Consider the following 9,814-nt stretch of genomic DNA (forward strand, 5'->3'; position numbering starts at 1 on the left):
TTTAACGTATAACTTTTGTATCATTGAATAGTTCTTAAAGTTAAACACAGGGAAAACAAAATCATAACAACATGACCATTTTTTAATATTATGCTTTTGATATAATATTACTGCATTCTTTCAGATTCCTGCTAATGATAAAAGGTGATCCGATTAATGTTTACAAGTTGTTCTCAATGACTTATGACATATTACTGTTTTACGTATGAATAACATTGTTTTAGCCCGGAGGAAATTGTTTGAAAGTATCCGCATGGTCAGGAGTTTATCTCTTTTGAACCATTAAGCATAAAAGATCATATCTAAAATAACGTGGGCTATAAATGACTCAAATATATAGAATTTGGCCGATAAAGATTGCATCTATAGAATTATGATAAATTTGATAGCTCCCATCCAAATTATTCATGATTTTGTGTGAAAGAAAATACTAGTAAAGACAAAAAGAAAACACAGAAGTCGTAATATGGTGTATCAGTCCTCATCGGGTTTTCAGCGGCTATTTAATCTTTAGCATGCTAGATAAATTGTCGTCTGCTGGAAATGTCGTCTGCTAAAATTGTAAAGTTCATTCAATTTGCTCCAAAATTGGAAGAAATATTGTCAGAGTAGCAAACAGCTTGGAACCTGATCAGACGCCGATTTAATCGGCGTCTGATCTGGTTCCAAGCTGTTTGCAAAGGCTTTTAAATTCGCCTGCAGCAGGCTAAGGGTTAATCAGACAATTTCTTGTTATTTTTCAAACTGAATTTGTGCAGTCATTATGCATGTTCTGATTCAGGTAAAAAATGAAATGATTGGCTTAAATGGTTACAGTGTAAATAGAAGTAACTTGCAATAACTCTTATTGCAAATACCGTTGAAACTCGATATTCCGTGGGATCGAACGTTTAACTTCGTGATAACCGTAATTCGACCTTAAATGATATTTTCTTATCGTATTTTCGGGACAGGACTTAAAAATGTCTGCGAGACACCCGGAACTTTGAGATATGCGAGTTCAAGTTGTCGAGTTTCAACTGCATAATTTATCCAAAAAAATGTAGAAAAGAATACTGTTTTTAAGTTCGACAGTATTTTTCTCTCTCTATTTTTCTATGCCCGATGTAGCTTAATGCGCTCATGTCTTTTTTTTCGTAATAACTGTATAATGCCGAAATCCAGAATGCAGAAGTCGCGTACAGTCAGTGCGTAATGTACAGAGTTTCATTACAGAAGTATATCTACATTGATCATCGACACAAGCAGCGCCAGCAACATAATTATCGCTGTTGTATTGTCATATGCAAGTCTGTATCACTTTTTTAAATACATCGTCAAAATGTACAACAGTTGCTAATAAATCAATAGAATTATAACATAAATAAGGCACATTTAAAGAAGGCCGGGTTGAATAGACCTATATGAATATTTACTGTCAAAACAGAAATTCCTTTCGAATTGAAGCAGTACCGTATTTACTATAAAATGTCACATTTTAGTGAGAATATTTTTTTATTTTAAGTATGTTTAAGGTAGTGGACCGGTAATGATCATCGGCAATTTCCGTTTATTTACGTGTTCGCTGTATGCACTTTCGACATTCTCCGGTAGCTATGAAAAATGCGTTTCTGCTATGGCCGAATACAGAGGGTACGAATATTGCCTATTATCAATACGGGTCCATTACCTTAATATTCTGAAGTAATCGCGTATGTGGACATTAAACTTGCTTCAAATTATACCGTTTCTAAGCCGTAGATAAAATAAAGTCAACCCAAAAATATTGACCCGAAACTTTTAATCACAAATGTTGTGTTGAAACGGTATCAATTACTACACCTTTAAATGGAATTCTTCTTTACTCAAACCTCTTCTTCGTTCAAACCATCGGAAAGCTTGCTGTATTGGCGATTCCACACTGGTTTTTGTTGTTCCTTGACATCTTTATATATCCTTTATCGCCCCATTTTGTGCCCCAACTATAACGAAATAAACATGTCTTTGTATGTAAATAAGATATGTACATAGCAATATTATGTCTCCTATTTTTGTTCAATATATGAAATAATTTATCAAACCATAAAAACTTGTTAAACTGTACTAGTTGACATGATAAACTTGACATCTCGTTTTTGACTGTATTCAGTTACTCATCTATGTAAATATGTGAGTTTTTGCACGTATGAACAAACTTAAGCCAACTGTATCTATAATACAAGACTATATGCCGATATTTTCTCGCCAGTCAGTATAGATCTATTTGTCAATGAATATTATGAAAATGTATTGTTTATTGTTAAATTACGCATTATGTATTTAGATAAACAATCGTACCTATTTTTGACCAGCCAGTAGTCTTTGCCGCCTTCAGTCCCATACCCCACAATCAGCACAGCATGGTCAAGTGTGCGTGTACATTTCGGGTCGTCATAAATGCCTGACCTATAGAAAACTGTCGCAAATATTTTCATTCGGATGTCGTTTTCTACAAATGGCCTGTTAGTCAAGTCACACTTAAAGTCTTTAATGGCGTCAGATGAAAATATTTTCTTGTGATACTTTGGTTGCGAAATATCTCCCAATTAAAACAGCTTGAAATTATAGTGAGTGAGTTGGGTTTTACGGCGAATCGACACAAAATGGTCATATATCGCCGAGTGAAATTATAAGTTGAATATTTACTAAAAATATACCTCTGACTTTATACACATGTGCAAAATCACAAAAATAGTGCAAATTGAAAATAGCTGACATTGGGACTGATTTTGCTAAAATATAAATAGCGAAAACGGTCACATTTTTACTATTTTTTATGTAAATAAAATCAGCAGAACTATAGAGATAAACTTGGTAAAAGACAGAATGAAAAACATAATTTATATGTCACCTTTCAATAGGAAGGGAGACATTGAAACTTTCTGCAAAATTATTAGTTATACATTTCAGTTGTACATACTTGTAACTTTGGAAACCTCTCTGACTTGCATCGACGGCCACAGACACTGGTCCTTCAAGAGCTACAGCAATTTGAAGGTCCCTCTCTGAACCTTGCAGAATGTTTTTGCAGGCTGTCATGTTTGCTCCGTTATGTTTCACTTTGATGTTGCATTTGCCTACCTGTTAACAAATATCTACTAATCATTTGGGATAACGTGTCAGTTGGACAGATCAATAAAAATACGTTTGCTCTTTTTTATAGGGTGAACATTGCTTGTTAAATAATGTAAATATTTTTATTAATCTACCGGTAATTATCGCGTGTTTCAAGTCGTGGGGTTGAAAATAAGCCATTATATACATGTAATTTTAATAAAATGCTTCGACGTTGACGTCGTTCTACGTATAGTTTAGATTGGTAGATTTGACCTAGTCTGTAATAGGTAAAGAAAGAAGAAATTTCAATTAGAAAAGCTAAGAATACTACTACATTTGTGTCTTTCCATTTTTTACACTAATTTATTTTATGTCGATTGTGAAGCAAATTCTACAACTTCTCTTTATCACTTTCGACCTCATTCTTCATGGGATCCACTGCAACGAGGGTACGGAAGGGTATAGAGACTATTACATAAGTATATCTCCATGTTGAATTTATTAACCTCGTTCAATAAAAGGCAGAGTCTCACATTTTATGATTTTATTTAGCTCGTTTACTCATATAATATTATCTTAAATGATTAGTACCAATCGTGTTTTGTACTTGTTATGGCTGTGTTATTGCTTCAGAAATTCTTGCTTATAAATACCCTATAGTACTGCCTCAAAATATATATCTCTTTTGCACAGGACATTGTAAAATAATATTTTTATTCTATTTTTGCTTCGTCTTTGTAATTACTGACGTTGAATTTTTTATGGATTCTTTTATTAGTTTTTATATACGTGTGTATATATATAATATATATATAACATAATAACCGAAGTTGTCGCATCTTCCGATGCGGAATGCAGTGAATCCATTATGGAAACGTATTGGTCGGACATGCATACAGTGTAGTACATATTAGGCATCGCTTATTAAAAGAGGAAAACTGGTATAAAATACAGTGTACATACACACAATTTCATTTAAACCTTATAACAATTCATACCTATGATAGGTATATTTTCAAATATCAAACGAACGCTGAACTGCAATGAAAAAAATATTATCTAAGACTTGTTAGAGATAAACGCAAAGAAAAAGTCATAAAAAAGAAGCATGAATAGCGTTATATTCACTTACACTTTGTGTATATGGGTAAGACTTTTCACTGTCTATACCTCCGTTTTCTTTTAAGTATTGAAACGCTTTGTTCATGTTACCTCCGTTACATCCCATGTTACCTACAGAAAAATATTTTCCAATTATAACATACATTTTGTTTGTATATACTATTGGTAGAAAAATTACTTTACATTTACAGGAAACGGAAAACATGTAACGGTTTAATATCTCTCCCGTAACTTAAAGAATATTACATGATTGTTACATGTCAGTACACATACAACACCATTTTAATGTGCGATTATACAGTTAAATTTTTCCTTTTGCACATAAATCAGAAATATTCCTTGCAGGCTATTGTTTTTTTTTTGTAGACTACACGTGATAATATATTTTCACGACGTCTTCCGAATATTTGCCTACTTTGTTATAGGTTAAAACGAGTGATGAGTGATTACCGGTTCACATACGTTTAATGCATACATATGAATCAGGCTATGATGCGAAATGACAAAAATAGGGGACATTTTGTTGTAATTATTAAGTTCTGGGTGAAAAGGCTTAACTTGTTGAACACAGCCATATTGACGTTTTTAACATGGTATTCTAAGTTGAAAGCGATTCAAATCGAAGAATAAGATTCAAATGACGTCCAGAATTTATTCCATCCAAGCCTCTGATATCAAAAGTAGGAGAGTTTCAAATAAGCTTATAGCTTCCTACTCAATCCTGTATGCTTTTGATATAATATTATGTACATGTTGTTAATGAATTGTGATTGATAAAATATTGTTTAAAGCAAAAGAAATAATATGCGCTGTCATACCTTGTGTAAAGGAGCAGTCAACTATGTTTTGCTCTGAAAGTGAGACAAGATTTCCTGTTGCCCTGAAATGTTGGCCTTCCTATGATCCAGTAGTGGAAAATGCATAACCGGAACCGCATAATCCCTATGCATTTGTGTACATAAAGGTTATGTTTATTAGCATCTAAATTTAGCAAATATGTACATTATTTGACGTTGTGAAAAAAAAAGTATCAGATTTTGGTTTTCAAAAAATATCAGATTTTGATTTTCAAAAAATGTCAGATTTGGGATTTCAAAAAATGTCAGATTTTGGTTTTCATAACAAAGAGAATACAGAAAGAAATTTCGTATATTATATGGATCTCAAAATAATCTAATATTTATGAAAATCACGATACTTAACAAAATCTTTGAAAAGATCCATGGGACCAAGCAACATAATAGCAGACTCTTGATTGAATGTTGTCATGACAGGTAATGAATTGTGCAACATCCCCCTCAAGCTCCCTTCCGGCTTAAGCGGAATTATATTACAGTAAAATTGAATGTTTTCCATAATCCCAATGGACCAGAAAATATAACAACACTGAGTGCAAGTGTGGTGAGATACGTTTTACAGCAGCCACACGACACTTAAAAGACAGCTGTTGTAATAGTATCTGCGGATAGATCTTTTGAAGGCAAAGCACACAATCAAAACAACATAATAGCAGAGTCTGTTCTTGAGTGGCAATGAAATGTGCAAGACCTTGGTACCATATAAAGTGGATTTCTATTACAGTAAAACAAGAAACATTCCTTTGCTAAAGCGAAAATTACTATACAGTAAACTGAAGAATATAGGCACAATAAAAAGTGGAAACCCCACACATCGCTCAACACGACACAATGAAAATGTTGAAGACTCGGACTGACCGTGCCTGTTCACGGACGGTAGGGGAAATACAAGCTACCCCAACAACCTCTAGCCCAATGTTGAACAGAACTCAATATTTGCACATGTTACGAGTACAAAAACACAATTTCGAGACATCCGCAGATGTGTTCACACGGCAGTGTACATTGCACCTTCAATAATACAGAATGCAATTCCATGAAAAGCAGCGTATGGTCCCCACTTAAAGCTACTCGACCACTGTTTGGGTGAAAACTTTTATCATGTTAATTTTCAGCAAGTTTGGCATAAAATGTATATGTGGCACTAAAAATGATGAATTGGATGAAAATAAAGTTAGATATTGGTAAAAACGCAAGAAGAATGTAATTTATTTTGCATTATTTCAAAAGCGTTGCAACGGATTACTACCTTTGGCACAATGTTTTGGGTAATTTGTAAGAATATCTTGCAAAAATCTTATGTCAATAAGTTTGTACCACCAGTCACTTTAAGAATACTCACTTTTTATGAATTTTTGAGAGAAATTATTTTTCGCCTAAAATGTATAGGTTAGTCCCAGTCCCTTTAAAGTTTCATTTAAATATTTCAATTTACGTTTGTCTAGACGAAGGCTTGCATAATTAAAACAACTGTGAAATATATATAACCAGAATAACGTCCGAGACTATATGTGATACATGTATAGCATGCGGATACTAAAACTATTGTTTTGAAAATAGAACGACGTGGAAAATATAGAGCCTCCTCTTATTAACATTAACAATCTCTCTAAAATATTCAAAAAGCTGTAGACAAATACAATTCGTGCAGATTTTGTTGTGCATTTTATTTATTTTTTCAAAGAAAAGTGAAAACTTACTCAGACCTTAGTTTGTATATACAAGTGTCGCTTGTATTAGGTATCACATAGTCCGTTCAATGATATTCGGTTAAGCCTGTGCCAGGCAGTGTGCGGTACGAGGTGCATTTTATTACTCTCACGAGCAGACTCAATTAAAACATCCTTTGGAAGCATAGAACGCAAGCAATCAAAAAATCGGTTTGATTGAGTCTGTTAATGAGAGGAAATTCAATTTGCAACACCCCTCACGCCCCAAACACAGGCTTTAACTGAATTCTATCAGAGTAAGAATGAATGTTTTCCATGATCACAAAGGGCCAGAAAATATAACAAGAGTGAGTTCAATTTTTACAACCTCTGTTGTGATACTTAACAAAATTTGTGAAAAGATCCTTTTGAAGCACAGAACGCAATTAAACAACCAAATATGTCATGGTTTTGCTTGTTTGTATTTTATGCTTCTAATCGATCTTCTCGTAGATTTATTTACCTGATCCTTTATGTCTGTAACATACCCATTAAGTCTCCAATCCACTGTTGTGTTGTAGTTTTCTATTCTGATGTCCTTTGGTGGCGAGTACATCTGACGGACATTTTTATTTAGGTCCAAAGTCTCGTTAAAACCATTCATTGTAGAGATAAATTCCTCCGTTGTCTGAAATGCAGAAAGTACAGATGTATTTGTAGACAGCACAAGAGCAAATGTAACGACTGTATCATAAATTAACATGTGGTGAGTGTCGATTTGTTTCTGTCGGTACAAATCCTTAATTCACAGTTGTCAAAACAGCCAATAAACATACAATCAACAGCCTGTGATGTGACTGTTCTTTTTGCAATAAGGCCAGAGCATCTGTTACCTTTCCTAGAAGAAAGATACAGAAAACCTAGAAAATAAAAGAAATTAAATGAAATAATACCAAAACCAGTTTTGGTCTGAATGACAACAGGTCTAATGTTTGAGATTGGAACCAGCACTCTACGATTATCGCAATTACGAAAAGGTATTTCTGGTCTAAAATATACCATGGTATGCGGTACCAGCAACAGAAATCGCCATAATTACAAACAATGACGTCTTAAATCTCTGATGTCGTGAATATGCGGTGACACTGACTGTAACGTTATTTATACAGTTAGCTAAGGTAATTGGCTATTTAGTTGGTTTTACAACGACAGATCAGACTGAGTTATCTTTTCTTACCATGTCGCTAAATTGATTAGGACCGACAGTGTACGAATGAAGCCCTGCCGCAGCTTCTCGATTGTGAGTCTCTATAAAATGCATCATTCTTTCCCAGATAACACGCCTACATATAAGTAAAACAAAAACTATCATTAGTTGGCCCGTGTGGATTGCATGATGATTGTTTTTTTTTTCTTTCTTATAAAATAAATGACTGTACTATTTTAGTCGGTATTAAAAATCAAAACAACACAATAAAACTTTATACATCCAGATACAACGTGATAAAAAAGTTTTTCTATATGACGTCACCGAGATTGTACATGTAACAGACAAAGAAAACTTCTTATCGCTCAAGTAGTAAAACCACATTGTACATTTTTGTTAATTAAGAGGCTGCCTACGGAACATGTCTGATTGTTAAGCTGCAGATGATTAAATGCTTGTAAATGCATGTACACACGTACAAGAACAATATTTGTCTTGTAAATTAAGGTCCGGAGCATAGCTTATGTAAATATTAATTAATACCAATACAAAAACTTGAGAACGCATGTCAGATACGAGCGTTATAATAAAATCTCTTGCTAGCGAATTATTAAGATAGGTATCCTATCATTATGTACTTTCAGTGTAAATTAGCAACAGTTACCTTTGAATATTTTCAACAGGGTCGTCAAATTGTCTTCCATATTCAAGTTTAAATGCTCTCCATCCTTCGTCAAGCTCGGCATCAAAAAATAATGCCAAGATAGGGCTTAGTAAGCAGCCAAACCTGAGTACAAGTATCATCTGTAGTAAATTAGGAAAGTTTTACAGCGCATAAGTTAAGAAGCATAGCTGTACGATCCTGCACTGCCTATCGACTTACCGTGAGTTTTCTACGTTTTACATTTCTTTTAAAGTATTAGTACATGTTTAAGGAAGCTCCTAACCATGTATGTTATTCTCGTTTTCAGAGGTAAAATACAGCGCTAGATTAGAGTACCATCAATGAAAATACTGACGCACGTAAAGCACTATCTATCTACAGTGACTGTCGCAGATTGTATATTACTCGCCAAGATACATCCATGGTCTCAATCATTTCCCTGGATGTGGATTGAGGTATTCACTTTACATGCTTCTCACTGGAATTATTCGTTAGACAAAATGTTGGTCGAACTAATGTTTTCTAACCAACTGGAATGTCCAGCTACTGAAGCTACTGAAGGCTTATTTATATATAAACAAACTTGTTTGTCAAAATATTGACCTAGATTTATCTCTAGGCTGTCTTAAGTGCTATTTTCAAAACTATTCAAAAATGATGAACAAATCTGGTATATTTTTTCACATTAAACAAAAGAGCGGAGACTCACCTTTTTAGTCAAATGTATCTCAGTCAATTCAACAATTCCTCAAGTTAGCAGAAAAGTTCACGAAACAAGGCAAAGGTAAGATAGAAATACTTTGGTGACGTTTATCATTCAGTTTAGCTTATCAAAATTGACACAGTTTTAAATGATTTAAATTAGAGACATTAGACTTCCTTACAATGGAGAACATTTTATTAAACCGACAAGTTTTAGAAGGGTCTGATAATGTACCGCAAGGGTATCTTTGTGTTCTCTACACTTTTAATACAATTTTAACACACTGGATTTTCTTCATTTTTTCTTGAGACAGAGCTATTTTGAAATTACTTAATTGGCACATATGTAAAACATTTCGCGAATCTTTCTCTTTTCTCTTTTATTTGATTCATGCACGCGTCAAATATATCATTTTTTGTATGTTTTATTTTTACAGAACGTCGTAAGTATATGTTGTTTCAAATGTTCCTGTAAGGTTATATGTATTTGTAGTTGCGTTTGACTTTTCTTTCAGGTTATATGTGTGTATGTATTTTT

General features: G+C 33.6%; 1 pseudogene; it reads right to left on the reverse strand.

The window, feature by feature from the left end:
* Positions 1 to 966: 966 nt before the first annotated feature.
* On the reverse strand, positions 967 to 9,581 carry LOC123560804 (procathepsin L-like; annotated as a pseudogene).
* Between the last annotated feature and the right edge of the window lie 233 nt (positions 9,582 to 9,814).

Source organism: Mercenaria mercenaria, chromosome 10, assembly GCF_021730395.1.
Source record: "Mercenaria mercenaria strain notata chromosome 10, MADL_Memer_1, whole genome shotgun sequence".
Lineage (NCBI taxonomy): Eukaryota > Metazoa > Mollusca > Bivalvia > Venerida > Veneridae > Mercenaria > Mercenaria mercenaria.